Source organism: Silene latifolia, chromosome X, assembly GCF_048544455.1.
Source record: "Silene latifolia isolate original U9 population chromosome X, ASM4854445v1, whole genome shotgun sequence".
Classification (NCBI taxonomy): domain Eukaryota; kingdom Viridiplantae; phylum Streptophyta; class Magnoliopsida; order Caryophyllales; family Caryophyllaceae; genus Silene; species Silene latifolia.
In genome coordinates this window covers 213,317,807-213,333,524 of record NC_133537.1, presented here as the reverse complement: position 1 = coordinate 213,333,524, position 15,718 = coordinate 213,317,807, and the positions used below count along the sequence as shown (strand labels likewise).

Genomic DNA, 15,718 nt, shown 5'->3' with positions numbered 1-15,718 from the left:
CCACTGCAGGACGCCCGAATTCGCTAACAGTCAAAAACAATTTCAGAAATTCAGCTCAGAAGAACGGGCGTCTTCTGCCCAATATGCCCGGATTGTCTGAAGACGGGCGGATTCTCTTGAAACCGCTCGGGTTCTACCCCTTTTACCCGGTTTCAGTTCCATCCGTGTACCTTGCATATCCCTTGTCATTTTTTATTCTTCGAAATCTCGTGTTCTTCATTGTGGGGGCACTACTAAGGCATGAATAGCCTAGGCAATTGCTATCCCCACACTAAGCTAAAGCACTACACATTAATTGAAATTATTAGTCCCTCCCTCACTTCTCTCAAACATGATAATCATCTTGATCAAGGCATAAAAAAAATCCAAAAATGACAAAAATTGCAAATTAAGAATTTAAGATGCGAGTTAGGGAGTTAGAAATATTTACAAATGGTGGTTTAGGGAGGACTCCACCAAACTCTCATTCTTGATGAGATGTCAAGGGGGCATGTCCAAGGTGTTGTTGATGTTGCGCAACACCTTGAAAAAGTAATCAAAAGCTTGTTCATTGTCGTGATAAAGTTCTTCAATAGATCTTTGCCCTTGTTGTCGGTCTTGATCGATAGCATTACCAATGGAGGGATTGAAAATCCCTTCAAACTCATCGTCCCAAAGACCACAAACTTCATCCACTTGATCACTAAAGATCTCTTGAGTTGATAGAGACAACTCGCCCAATTTCTTGTTTTGGCCAATGAGGCCATCTTCTTCATTGCTTGATTTTGGTGAGCTTTGCAAGCTCTATTTGTTACAATTCACTTGTTCTTTGAATGGAGCATCTTCAATTTTCTTCTTCCATTGGAGTTCCGACTTCTTCCTATCATCCTTCCGGCTATAATGATCGATCATAAAACATGGTTCATGTAAACGAGGAGCTCTCATAGTCTTGTCAAGATTGAAAGTTATACTCTCATCTCCCACTTCTAGAGTGAGCTCTCCATGTTTCACATCAATCACCGCACTCGCGGTGTGTAAGAAAGGTCTTCCTAGAATGATTGGAATGTTGGAATCTTCTTCCATATCAACAATGACAAAGTCCACCGGGATGAAAAATTTCCCATTTCGTACGGGAACATCTTCCCATATCCCTAATGGTGTCTTCGTCGATCTATCGGCTATTTGAAGTGTGATATTGGTGCATTTAAGCTCTCCCATCCCCAACCTTTTACTCACCGAGTACGGCATAACACTCACACTAGCCCCTAGATAACATAAGGCTTTGTTAATTGTGGTGTCGCCAATGGTACACGGTATTGAGAAGCTTCCCGGATCCTTGAGTTTTTGAGGTGAATTCCCTTGAAGTATTGCACTACTCACCTTAGTAAAGGCGATAGTCTCAAGCTTCCGGATCGACTTCTTCTTTGTGAGGATGTCTTTCATGTATTTCGCATAGGCCGGCACGTGATTGATTAATTCGGTGAAAGGAATTGAGACTTCCAAATTCTTCACAATTTCCATAAACTTTCCAAGTTGGTCATCAAATTTGGGCTTGGCTTGACGACTTGGAAAAGGAAGTCTATACACAATGGGCTCCTTCTCCTTGACCTTGTCTTCATTTTTCTTTGAAATTTCTTTCTTTGATGATTCTCCATCTTTGGAGTTTTGCACAATTTCTTCCTTATCACTAGCTTCCACAACTTCATCCTCAACTTGCTTCTTCGGTGCTTCATACCTTGTACCACTTCTCAAGTGAATGGCACTAACCGTTTCATGTCTTGGGGGATTACTTTGAGGTGGTAATTGCCCCTTTTGTCTTTGTGAGCTTGAAGATGCTAGTTGAGTTAATTGGGTTTCCAACATTTTGGTGTGAGCTAGGATGTTGTTGATGGTGGTTTCTTTTGCTTGACTATCTTTTTGCATTTGAGTGAAAAATTCTTGTTGATTCTTTTGCATTTGAAGGACCGCTTTTTGAACATCAAAACCTTGGTCATTTTGTTGATTGTATGGATTTTGATTTTGGTAACCTTGGTTTTGGTTGTAAAAGGGTCTTTGATTTTGGTTTCTCATGGGAGGTGGGGTGTATGTTGTTTGAGGGTTTTGAACATTTTGGCTTTTGTATCAGAGATTTGGATGGAATTTGGTGTTTTCATTGTAATAGTTGGAATAAGGGGTACCACTCTTGTATGCTTGGAAAGCATTTACTTGTTCATTTGTTCCCCTACATTCACTTGAGTCATGTCCCAAAGTTCCGCAATTCTCACATATCCCACTTGGGATTGATGAGGATGCCGTCATGGCATTAACATGATGCTTTGGTGATTTCGAGGCTTCTTCAAGTCTAGCCATAGCTTTTTCAAACTTCAAATTGATTGTGTCAATGTGAGCACTAAGTTGAGCACCCAATTGAGTAACGGAGTCCACTTCATGCTTTCCTCCTCTAGTAGCCTTACGAGGTCTACTATATTATGAGTTATGGACTGCCATTTCCTCAATTTTGTTCCAAGTTTGATTGTCATCAACTTCGGTGAACATTCCATTTGATCCCATGTTGAGAATGTTCCTTGAATCTTCATATAGATCGTTCCAAAATTGTTGTACCAAGAACCACTCGCTAAGTCCATGGTGAGGACATGAGCGACAAATTCCCTTGAACCGCTCCCAAGCTTCATACAAAGATTCTTCATCCCTTTGCTTAAAACCCGTAATTTGAGCTCTTAGCATGTTAGTCTTTTCCGGTGGGTAGAATTTTTTGTAGAAAGCTAGAGCCAGCTTTTTCCAAGAATCAATTCCGAGAGTGGCCTTATCAAGGCCCTTCAACCATTGTTTCGCGGTGCCAATTAGAGAAAAAGGAAATAAGACCGATCGAATTTGGTCTGGAGCTACACCGGTTTGAGAAATCGCATCACAATAGTCACAAAAGGTCTCCATATGAGAATGAGGGTCTTCACTAGGCATCCCCCCAAATTGGCTCCTTTCGAATAATTGGATAAATGCGGGTTTGGCAATGAAATTTCCGGTTAGATGTTGTGGTGTTGGAGTACCATTGGGTAGGTTCTCCTCGGTGGGTACGGAATGTGATGAAAACTTAGGCATTGTGGGTTGATTTTGTGTTGTATTTTGTGTTGGATTCTCCTCACCTTCTCTTGCAAAAGGGTTGATGAACTCACTAGTTGGTTGAATATCTACAACCTCACTAATACCTCTCAAATTTCTCCTAGCAAGTCTTCTATTGGTTGTCAAAGTTCTTTCAATTTCACGATCAAAAGGTAACAAATCACCTTGTGACCTTCTAGACATGCAAAATATCAAACAACTCGAAAACAATTAGAACAAACCTTGAGGAGTTTTACTTCCTCAAGGTAAAAGAAAGACACAACTAATAACAATATAAGAAAATCTAAATCAAGATAACACCGTCCCCGGCAACGGCGCCATTTTTGGTCGGGACTATTTGGGATGCTATATTCTATTTTTCGGAACAATTGTCGTTGGAAGCACCTACACCAAAACACAATTTATAACTTCACAAACAACTCTACAATAAGTAAAGAGGCAATTAAAGGTCGGATCCCAAGGGACGGGAATTAAGATGAGATTTCTATTGAAACTAGTGGTGTCTTAGGGGTGTCACAATTTGGGTTGATGTAGAAGGTCACTAAACTAAATAGCAATTAAAGTAAATAGCAAGATGAATTGAAAGGATTGTAAACAATTGATAAAAAGCACTAGGGTGTCATGGGGTCATAGGGGATTCATGGGAATTGATCATACAAACATGTTCTCAAATTATAAACTAGCAATTATTGTTGTGATGGATTGAGTTGGGTTATATCTTACAATCCTAGGAAAGTCTGGGTCCCGGAGCCGAATCGATTAGATTGTACAACACCTACAAGTCGACTTAGTCTTCCCTACTCAACAACATGCATGGTCTAATGAGACTCGAGTTGGTTTATGTCTTACAAGTCTCATTGAAAATATAGGTGATGGGTAAAAAATGTAAGGATTCATAGGCGCACATTTCATCAAACATAACATGTGCATGAGTTGAGATCAAAACAAGCAAGCAAATAAACCATGAAAGCTTATTAATTTAAGCATGAATCATTCCCCATGTTGGTTTCCCCTAATTACCCATTAACCCTAGCTATGGAACTACTCTCTCATTATCATGTTGAACATGCTAGCAAAGTTGCCAATCATACCAATAACGTGAAACATGATGAACAAATGAAAGTAATTAGCAATAATTAAAAAGGGATTAAGAGAATTAAACCTACTAATGATTCCAATAATAAAGCAAAGAATAATAGAAGTACTTGATGCTTGATTGATAGGTTGTCAATCTCCCAATAATAACCTAAATAATCTTCAATTACCCAAAATAAAGGATGAACAAAAGAGAGATTAAGGAAATAAAACTTGTATTAAAACTTGATTAATTGTTGATTACAAAACTAAAGAGAGATTTGATTGATATTAACTACTCTAAGATTTGATAAGAAGAACATTCTCTTCTAATTAGACTAATGGGGTATTTATAGTGGAAATTAGGTGGATGCATTAGGGTTAACTAAGGGCTTAAATGACGATTAAGTCCCTACTTAGGAAAACGCCGGTATTTTCTGAAGGAAGGGCATCTTTCTTGAAGCTTGAAGAAACGGATTTGCGCTGTCTTGGAATCCGTGCGTCTTAGGCACGGGACGGCCGGATTGAGGAGTCTCTGCCCGGGCGGGTTTGGGAGAAGACGGGCGTCTTCTGGGTGCTGTTGACCGGGCGTTTTTGGTAGAAGACGCACGGATTGTGGTCCTGGGGGACAGGTGTCTTCAGGGGAAGACGGGCGGATTGCTGCTCAGCCGTGTTTCTTCTTCTTTTCTTCCCTTTTCTTCATAAAATCCTTAGGGATTTCCTTGGGGATGCAAGGATCTTTCCTCATCATTGCCCAACTACTATAATATGTACAAAGGCCTTCTAATCTTGTCTCTCCTTGATGCTTGGTCATTGGATTCAATCAATTTAGTCTCATTTTGCCATGAAAATGCAAGGTTTGCACTCCTTTCCTACCAAGGACACAAAACCTCAAGGAATATGCAAAACAAAGAACTAAAGACAATAAATGACCCAAAAATGCACTAAAAAGCATGGGAACAAGGCTAATTCGGAGACTAAATGTGCGCTAATTATGGTCACATCACTACCTTGTGTAATAAGCAAGCACACATCTTCCCTAATTCCTAAATAGAACCGCGAAAATCTTCTCTGCAGAGGAGGAAACTGCCCAAGAGAGAACGCAGCAGGTACTGCGCCTCTTGGAAGGGTCGCAGTTCATGTTGCGCCTCTTCTTGGGCTGCTTTTTCTCCAGTTTCCAGATTTCTTCCGGATTTCTTTCCTAATCCTACTTTTACCTAAATTCCTTCACGTGATTAGTATAAGTAAAGGCCTATGCCTCACATATTTCTCACGCGAGTGTCCGCCATTCTCTTCTCCCTTTGCATTCAAAGACCGCGCTCTTGCTTTTCAACGCCTACGTGCTTGCACTATGCGACCACGTAAGCTCAGATCATTCTAAGTACCAGTCACGTTGCATAGACCGACCAATTTGACCACAAAACTTTAATCAACTCAATCAATTTGTTTTAAATCTTCTTAAGAGGACACTTTCATATTATATCGAGTTGAGCAATCACTAAAATGACAACTTAGTTAATCTCGCTTCATCAAACATATAAGTCTGAGGGTGTAAATCCTAATTTTATTTATTTTTTATTTTATTAATGTACGAATTTATATCACGAATATGCTCAAAACCGTTTTCAACATCATCCTTTCAAACCTATTTTTCAAAACAACAGTGAAAGACGATCTAGAAGAAACGCATCAGCAGATGCGCCTTCTGGAATAGTCGTAGCATTTGCTGCGCCTCTTCCAGAGGTTTCTTCTCTGCTGCTGCTCTTCGTCTTCTTCTTCCTCGAGTATCTGTTTCCTTTTGTCTTTCGTTTTCTTTCTTTATTCCTTCAATTCTCATATTTTCAGTTTAATTTTTTTTTTATCAATCCTTTTCAATAACTTCCGACTTAAATCCCTTGTAACTAATATTTGTGGGTTTTCATCACCAATTCAAACCCGGATTTTAGAGCCTCGATTCATCCAATTCAAGTCCTTGGGATTCGTCTTTTGTACATATTTCTCTTTATTTTTCTGATTATGTTTTCTTTTGGCTTTCAACCATCTCTAATTCAAGGTTTGTATATAATTCGATTCTGACATCGTAAAATAACCATAACGTGTAATGTTTCGTTTTCATCTGCTATTTTATCGCTTTATGACAGTTTCATATGTATGTTATACGATTAAATCACTTTTATTCGAGTTATATGCCAATAATTGACATTAATTAACCAACGAACAATAAGAATTTAACGAGTCTGACTTTCATAGTCAGAACCCAACTCAAGAACAGACGTACCGTCTGATGCGCCTCTTCTAAGGGACGCAGCAAATGTTGCGCCTGTTCTTAGATGGTTTTGTTGGAGCTTGTGTCCTCCACAAATTAGTGTGAAAACATTTATAAATCTCTTATAGGTTCACAAGGGTAAATTTCGTATTTTATCAGTTGATTAACGATTATCTAATAACGGTTGGCTTGCTAGAAAGTTTGACGTTATTATCATACTGATGGCGGTGATCAACTGGTCCCTAAAAGTCACACCTAAAGGATGTGTTTGAGAGATGTGATTATGGAAATGTAATCACATTGATGCCTTATATGACTAAAAGGTTAGTTCATGTAATTGACTAAACAGTTAGTCAATGTGTTGATGAGACGGTTATTTAATCTAATTAAATAATATAGCTGAGACGAATTAACTGTCAATTCGTAAATTGAATATAATATGTTATATTTAATAAATGTATATAATGTTAGCTTAAACGAATTAAGATGTTAATTCGTGATTAAATGTAACCAGTTATATTTAATTAGCAAATTATAAATATGCGATATTTATAGTTAATGTATATATTATATAATATTGTCAGTATAAATGTTTGAGATCGGTATTAATAAATCGATCGCAAGCCGTTGTGTGTGGACTTATTAATACATGTCAATATAATTGACAATTTATAAAAAGATACACATTTTTATACATTAAGGTAACATCTAAAAATAAGAGGATTTTATCCTCATTTTTTGGAGTTTCGGTCAAACCGAATTGGAGAAAAAAGGGAAGAAAATAATCTCCCCTTAATTCCTCCTCATACACGGTTTAAAGAGGAGAGGAGATTATTATTATTCCTTACTTGTTTTCTAACCTAATTCAAATTTTGACCTAGCTTTTCCCTCATCAAGAAAAACACAACAAAACCCTAAAATTAATGAGTAAATTTGGGGGATCTATTCTAGCAAGAACATATGCATATCTCATATCATCTTGGGTGCAACGATTAGGCGAATACCATTGCGATATTGTTCTTAGGCCGATTTTGCTAGGACCAAAGGTTGAATCATAATCCTTTACTATTTTGTTTATGCAATTTCTTTTATGACTAGTTTTCATATATATAATTTCGTTATAATCCTTATAATGTTAATGTAAGTATACCGATATTTCCTACAAATGGTATCAGAGCCAAGGCCACGAAATTTTTTTATATGAATTTCATAATTGAATTTAAACAATAAAATTTGAAGGATCGAAAAAAAAAAAAAAATTTAGCCGTGATTTTTTTTTTTTGCCGTTTGAAATTTTTTTCAGCCGTGTTAAGTTTCTGTTTTTTTTTTTGTTTGTTGTTTTTGTTCCATTTTGATTTAGTCATATTGTTGTTTTAATCGGTTAAGATGATAATATGATAAATTTGTAGATGTCTTGATTTAATTAGGATTAAATTAAAATGTAAAAGGAATAGTCTTGATTGATGATGATAATTTGTTTTTGCTATATAGTTTTTGGCATACAAGAGATTAAATTGTTGTTTAAGAATCATGTTTCACTAATTCATATGTTCATGGTTATGCCAATCTTGTTCTAATAGCAACTATAAACGAATTTGTTCATCAATATGTTTTGATTTTAGGGCATTTTGCCGCAAGAAAAAAAAGGGAAACTGTTGTTTTTCAGATTTGCCGAGACAAAAGAAAAAAAGGTTTCTGTTTTTTTTCCCGTTTTGCTGAAATGCCGAGAAGAAAAAAATAGGAAGAATTTTTTTTTTCTGTTTTTTACTGTTTTGCCGAAAGAAAAAAATAATAAGGACTGTTTTTTTGTTTTTGCATTTAACCGTGAGCACAAAAAAAAACAATTTTTTTTTTCGTTTTTGCTAGATGCCGTGGGCAATGTTAAATAAAAATTTCTGTTTTTATTTTGGCCAATTATTATTATCATATAATGAATAATAATTGTTGTGAAACAGTTCACAATTTTAAGATACCTTATTATTTTAAAGAAGTTTAAAATAATGTTGGATTAAATTCATATTACAAGATTAATGTGAATTAAGATTGAAATTAATCTGAGGAATTGAAGAATTGTCACTTAATTTGATCATTTAAATAGGTGGTTTGGGAAATTAATCTACATAATTAAGGAATTATGTCTTGTATGTTTAATTTTTTTAGTTGATGCATTTTTTTTTGTTGAATGAATCGTTGAATGGATTTATTTACGTATTTTTGCAATCGGTTGTAATTTGTAATACCTAGTGTGGCCTTAGTTAAATTATGTTTTCGTAATGATGGAAACATAATTTTTAATGTAATTTGAGATCTCGTATCTCCGTTTGGTTTTCTATATTTATTACGGTTTTGAAATTAGAATGTAAATAGGTTTATTATGTAATTTTAAATTGTAATTTTTGAGAAGACTAAAGATGGAGATTGGATTGCTCACTCCGGCTACATGGATCAAGATGGAACATCAAGACAAGCTTCTCGGGTCCAAGGATGGATTCCAAAGTTGTATTTATGTTCATTTTGGTAGATAGGCCACACTAGGACTTTACTTTGTTTTACGTTTTACCGTTCTTATTGCTTTTCATTCACATGCTAGTTAGTGCATCATTTTCCGCCTAAAACCAAACCACCTACTAAAATGCATGAAAATTAACTCATATAGATTGAATGTTAGTTTTCATAGACATACAGATGTCACTCAGTTTAAGCCATCACCTTAGTTTATTCATTCACGCATGCTAGATAATAGTTCACTTAAAATGAATTAAAATAAAGTTGATGGGATCTTCCTCTAAAATGGAAATTGAGACTTGTCTTTATAAGGGCAAACAACTATGAATCCCTTCTTCGTCGGTAGGCATAATATGACCCCTTCTACGTTGGGTAAGTAGTTTGTGTTGACTTAGTTTATCTCAACATTATAGTCCGAAGAGTTTCTCGTGATTATGATGGACTAAAGATAGAATTTACAGAAATTTATCGACCAAGAATTCTAACAGTAGAATTAGCCAAAAGGTTGGCTTATCAATTTACAGATAATTGAGTCTTGGGATCATTTATATAATTCTTGAGGGAGGTCAATTGTATAAATGCTTGAGTCTTCGCTTATAATAGTTTTGCATTAAGACTTAAATCATAACGATGCATTGTAGAATACGTTTATTTTGATAATACTGTTACAACAAATGGCTGGAAATAACGAAATCCCAATGCCGAGTGCCACACTTGGACGCGAGTCCTGGCTTAAAGTTTTTATGGACAACATGAATCGTTCACACGATCGAAGAATGATGGGTCCAACTTTGCGGATCGGGAGGCAAAGACTACGGGATCTTGCCATTTCATTGACGGTAAGCTCGGATACTTAATCGAGCCAATACCGGTAAACCCAGGCCCCAATGCAGAAGTTAACGAGTCACTTGCTTATAGTGATTTCGTCATGGAAGCGGGTGCGATAAAGAACGTACTCATCTTTGCAATGGAAACCAATTTGCAGAGACGCTTCATTGCCCAAGGTGCAAACAAGATTTTCACCATGCTCACTAACGAGTTCTCAAAAGCACCGAGAATCGTTACTTATGAGCATACCTGTCGCTTCTTTGATGCGAAACTCCAAAAGGGCCAACCGGTTAGCCCACACATTCTTAACATGATTGAGAATGTCGAGAAATTGGAGGTACTTGATTGCAAAATCAGTGAGAGCATAGTCATTGACCGAATGCTTCATTCACTTCATGATAGTTTTGCCCTATTCAGGGCGAACTACTACATGAATGACTTGAAGAAAAGTCCTCATGAGCTACACTCACTTCTCATACAGCCCAAGAAGGATATGAAATTGAGTGGGAGCATGAAGCAGGATGTTCTCACGATTTCCAACAAGAATAAAGGTAAGGGCAAAGCTCCGGGCCACCTAACTGTATGTAAGCCAAAGTTTAAAAAGCTAGGAAACGGTAAGAGTGGGCCTGGTGAGACTAGTGGCTCACAGGGCAAGGCAAAGAGCAAGGGCGGTGACATTGAGTGCCACCATTGTCACAAGACTGGACATTGGAGGAGGAACTGTCCCGTGTACCGTGAGGACATAAAAGCAGGCCGCGTCACTCCTGTTGGTATGTCATCTTATATTCATATCATTGAGATTAACCATGCAAGTTTCGGAACTTGGGTACTTGATACTGGTTGTGGTTCTCATCTGTGTAATCATTTGCATGGCCTAAAAAACATCACACCTCTCGAAAAGGGTGATGTGGACCTGCGAGTCGGTAATGGAGCTAGAGTTGCTGCAGTCTCGAAGGGAACATACGTAATCCAACTCCCTAGTGGTTTTGAGTTATTTTTATATAACTGTTAGTATGTACCCAGTTTATCTAAGAACATTATTTCTGTTTCCGTACTCAATAAAGACGGTTTTGCATTTTCAATAAAGGATAATAGCTGTATTTTCTCTTTCAATGTGATTTATGGCAAAGCAGTTTCCATGAATGGAATTTACATCTTAGATCAAACCACGGAAATATTACACGTGAATAATAAGAAATTAAAGGTTGGTGACAAAGATCAAACCTATCTATGGCATTGTCGAATGGGACACATAAATGAAAAACATGTAAAGAAACTCGTCGATAATGGGACTATTCCCGCATTCGATTTTTCTACATTTGGCACGTGTGAATCATGTCTTATCGGCAAAATGACTCGAATTTCCTTCAAAGGTGTTGGAATGCACGCTAGTGACCTATTAGGACTCATACATACTGATGTATGTGGACCTATGTCAATTACCGCTAGAGATGGCTATAGATATTTTATCACTTTCACGGACGATTTGAGTAGATACGGACATGTCTACTTGATGAAGCATAAAAGTGAGTCCTTTGAGAAATTCAAGGAATACCGGAACAAGGTTGAGAACCAACTAGGTAGAAAGGTTAAAGCACGCCATTCAGATCGGGGTGGCGAATATCTTTCAAATGAGTTTGATCAACACCTTAAAGACTGTGGAATCGTTTTGAAGTTAACTCCACCTGAAACACCTCAATTGAATGGTGTGTCCGAACGGAGAAATCGAACATTACTTGATATGGTTCGATCCATGATGAGTCACACGGTAGTACCTGATTTATTATGGGGTTTTGCTCTTTTGTCAACTGCTCTTATACTTAACCGAAGTCCGACTAAAGCTGTCGACAAGACTCCATATGAAATGTGGAAGGGAACGATCCCTAACTTGTCCTTTATTCGGGTTTGGGGCTGCGAGGCTTATGTCAAGTGGAGACATGAGGATAAGCTCCGCCTGCTATCGGTCAAGACATACTTTATTGGTTATCCAAAAGGAACGTTTGGTCATTACTTCTATTCGCCTACTGAACAACGAGTTTTTGTTGCGGCTAGTGCGACGTTATTAGAGAAAGAATTTCTCGAGAACAAGACAAGTAATAGAACCTTCGAGCTATCGGAGATTCAAAAACCAACAACCGAGGAACAGATTGAGGAAGTTGTTCCTCCAACTGATGATACGGTTAACATTCCTCAGGAACCTAGGAGGTCAGGTAGAGTCTCTAATCCTCCGGACAGATACATTGGTATGGTCGAGGAGAGTGACGTTTTACTCCTAGAGAGTAATGAACCCGCTACCTATAAAGGTGCCATGACCTGCTCCGACTCGAAGCTATGGCTTGAAGCCATGCAATCCAAGATGGACTTCATGTATGAGAATGACGTATGTGATCTAGTTGATTTACCTAATAAGGTAAAACCTCTACAGTGCAAATGGCTTTACAAAATAAAGCGTTCTGTAGACGGGCAACCAGATACCTATAAGGCACGACTAGTGGCAAAATATTTCACTCAAGTGCACGGATTGCATTATGATGAAATTTTTGCACCCGTAGTTATGTTGCGTTCCATTCGGATCATCTTAGCGATTTCCGCTTTTCATGACTATGAAATTTGGCAAATGGATGTGAAAACCGCCTTCTTAAACGGTTATTTGGAGGAGGAGTTGTACATGGTGCAACCCGAAGGTTTCATACATCATGAGAATCCTAAGAAAGTGTGCAAGCTTAAGCGTTCCATTTATGGACTTAAGCAAGCTTCTCGGAGTTGGAATCATCGTTTCGACCAGGTGATAAAAGAGTATGGTTTCACTCGATCGGTCGAGGAACCATGCTTATATATCAAGTCGAGTGGGAGCAAGATTGTTTTCTTGATATTGTATGTCGATGACATACTCTTGATTGGGAATGACATTCCTCTCTTATCTTCGGTTAAAGGATGGTTGAAGAACCATTTCCAGATGAAAGATCTGGGTGAGGCACAATGCATATTGGGAATCCGTATCTACCGAGATAGATCACGACGGACGTTATCACTGAGTCAGGAGTCTTATTTGGATAAGATTCTTGAAAGGTTCAGCATGACCAACTCCAAGAAGGGGAACCTTCCAATGACGTCTGGGATGCAGTTGAGCAAGTCTCAGTCACCCACGACGCCTGAAGGGATTGAGCGCATGAGTCGTGTTCCTTATGCATCCGCAATAGGATCAATCATGTATGCCATGATATGCACACGTCCAGACATGGCATATGCATTGAGTATGACGAGTCGGTACCAAAACAATCCAGGTGAAACACACTGGATAGCTGTTAAAAACGTCCTCAAGTACCTACGGAGGACTAAGGATAGGGTATTGACTTATGGAGGTGATACTAAGCTATGCGCAATCGGTTACGCAGATGCTAGCTTCCAAACGGATCGAGATGATTCAAAATCTCAGTCCGGGTTCGTCTTCCCTCTTAATGGTGCTGCGGTCAGCTGGAAGAGTTCCAAACAGGATGTTGTAGCAGATTCTACCACTGAATCCGAGTAGTCAATTCTTAAAAGGACTCACGATAGTTTCTAATTCGAATGACCCGATCACCATCTATTGTGACAATAGAGGTGCCATCTTCCAGGCTAAAGAGCCTAAGTCTAGCAACAAGTCTAGACATGTACATCGGAAAGCTCACCTGATCCGTGATTACGTGGAGCAAGAACAGATAGTGATTGACAAGATAGCTTCGGATGACAACATCGCGGACCCTCTCACTAAACCGTTGAATTATGATAAGCATGAAGGACACGTTATTTCCATGGGAATTAAACATGTTCCTGAGTTGTAGTAGTTGATTATAAATTCGATACATTATCTTTTTCATATACTATTTATAACTTCATCGTTTTATTATAATATTTTGTTTTTCATGTGGATTGTACTGACAACATTGAATGCCACAAAGTGAACTGAATTACATTATATTTGTTTTGGTCCGTAATCGCCTAGATGAGCTAATAACTCTGGCTATTATATTGTGCAGACGATTGATGGTGGGTTCAACGAGCCATAAGTCAAACAGTTGACTGATCGATCACAGATGCGAGATTATAACGATACCTCGTAGGACAATTTTTGTGACAACGTAATGGAGTCCTAAATGTTTTAAAACATTCGGTGCCAGGTCGTGGATTGGACGTCCATTGTGTTCCTAGAGTCGATTCTTTTGACTATCGACTCTCTCTTGAGATTAAGGCAGTTTTTGGGTGACTTTGGTTTCTTTCTCATGGTCTGCCATAACAGGAGACTAAGTAGATTTTTTCTGGATCATTTCATACTGTGTTTACATCTGCAGGATTCGAGTTGAAGAAAATAGCTAACCTTTATCAGGTATAGTTATTTCTCAGGGCCACTCGAGGAATTGTAACTGAAATGCATGGCCATGCTCTAATGATGATTCGTTTATCAGTTAAGTTACTCTCAAGTCGGGGAAACCACTCTTGATATTGATCACTTGTAAAATACGACCTTTGTGAATACGGATTTTGCAAATTGTTTTACATTGAGTGGGAGAAATTTTAGGATATGAGAATCGGTTATCGCACATACACTTGTGAGGACAAGTGGGAGTTTGTTGGAGCTTGTGTCCTCCACAAATTAGTGTGATAACATTTATAAATCTCTTATAGGTTCACAAGGGTATACTTCGTATTTTATCAGTTGATTAACGATTACCTAATAACGGTTGGCTTGATAGAAAGTTTGACGTTATTATCATACTGATGGCGGTGATCAACAGGTCCCTAAAAGTCACACCTAAAGGATGTGTTTGAGAGATGTGATTATGGAAATGTAATCACATTGATGCCTTTTATGACTAAAAGGTTAGTTCATGTAATTGACTAAACAGTTAGTCAATGTGTTGATGTGACGGTTATTTAATCTAATTAAATAATATTAGCTGAGATGAATTAACTGTCAATTCGTAAATTGAATATAATATGTTATATTTAATAAATGTATATATTGTTAGCTTAAACGAATTAAGATGTTAATTCGTGATTAAATGTAACCAGTTAGTTATATTTAATTAGCAAATTATAAATATGCGATATTTATAGTTAATGTATATATTATACAATATTGTCAGTATAAATGTTGACAGACCGGTATTAATAAATCGACTGCAAGCCGTCGTGTGTGGACTTATTAATACATGTCAATATAATTGACAATTTATAAAAAGATACACATTTTTATACATTAAGGTAACATCTAAAAATAAGAGGATTTTATCCTCATTTTTTGGAGTTTCGGTCAAACCGAATTGGAGAAAAAAAGGGAAGAAAATAATCTCCCCTTAGTTCCTCCTCATACACGGTTTAAAGAGGAGAGGAGATTATTATTATTCCTTACTTGTTTTCTAACCTAATTCACATTTTGACCTAGCTTTTCTCTCATCAAGAAAAACACAACAAAACCTTAAAATTAATGAGTAAATTTTGGGGATTTATTCTAGCAAGAACATAGGCATATCCCATATCATCTTGGGTGCAACGATTAGGCGAATATCATTGCGATATTGTTCTTAGGCCGATTTTGCTAGGACCAAAGGTTGAATCTTAATCCTTTACTATTTTGTTTATGCAATTTCTTTTATGACTAGTTTTCATATATATTTCGTTATAATCCTTATAATGTTAATTGAAGTATACCGATATTTCCTAGAGGTTTCTGCCTCTAAACTCATCTTGTTCAGACGTAGTTTTGGTTTAAGGCTTTAATCGAATACTAGTTTAGACCCCGTGCAATAAATGCACGGTAGATAGAATTTTTTTTTAAATAAATTACCTATATAATAGAGTCTCAATAATTGTTCTTATTTTTCGTCATTATGTTTTGTTTTGAGGAAAAAAAGTTGAAACGAAAATAAATTAGGAGAATTTAATTATGTGCTGAAAGTTAATCTAAAGAAA

The 15,718-nt window shown here is 37.3% G+C and overlaps 1 non-coding gene across 1 annotated transcript; it reads left to right on the top strand.

Moving 5' to 3' along the window:
* Window positions 1-2,596: 2,596 nt before the first annotated feature.
* On the top strand, window positions 2,597-2,703 carry LOC141625885 (small nucleolar RNA R71). Its single transcript, XR_012535631.1, has one exon. It is a non-coding gene; the product is annotated as a small nucleolar RNA R71 (small nucleolar RNA).
* Window positions 2,704-15,718: the final 13,015 nt, after the last annotated feature.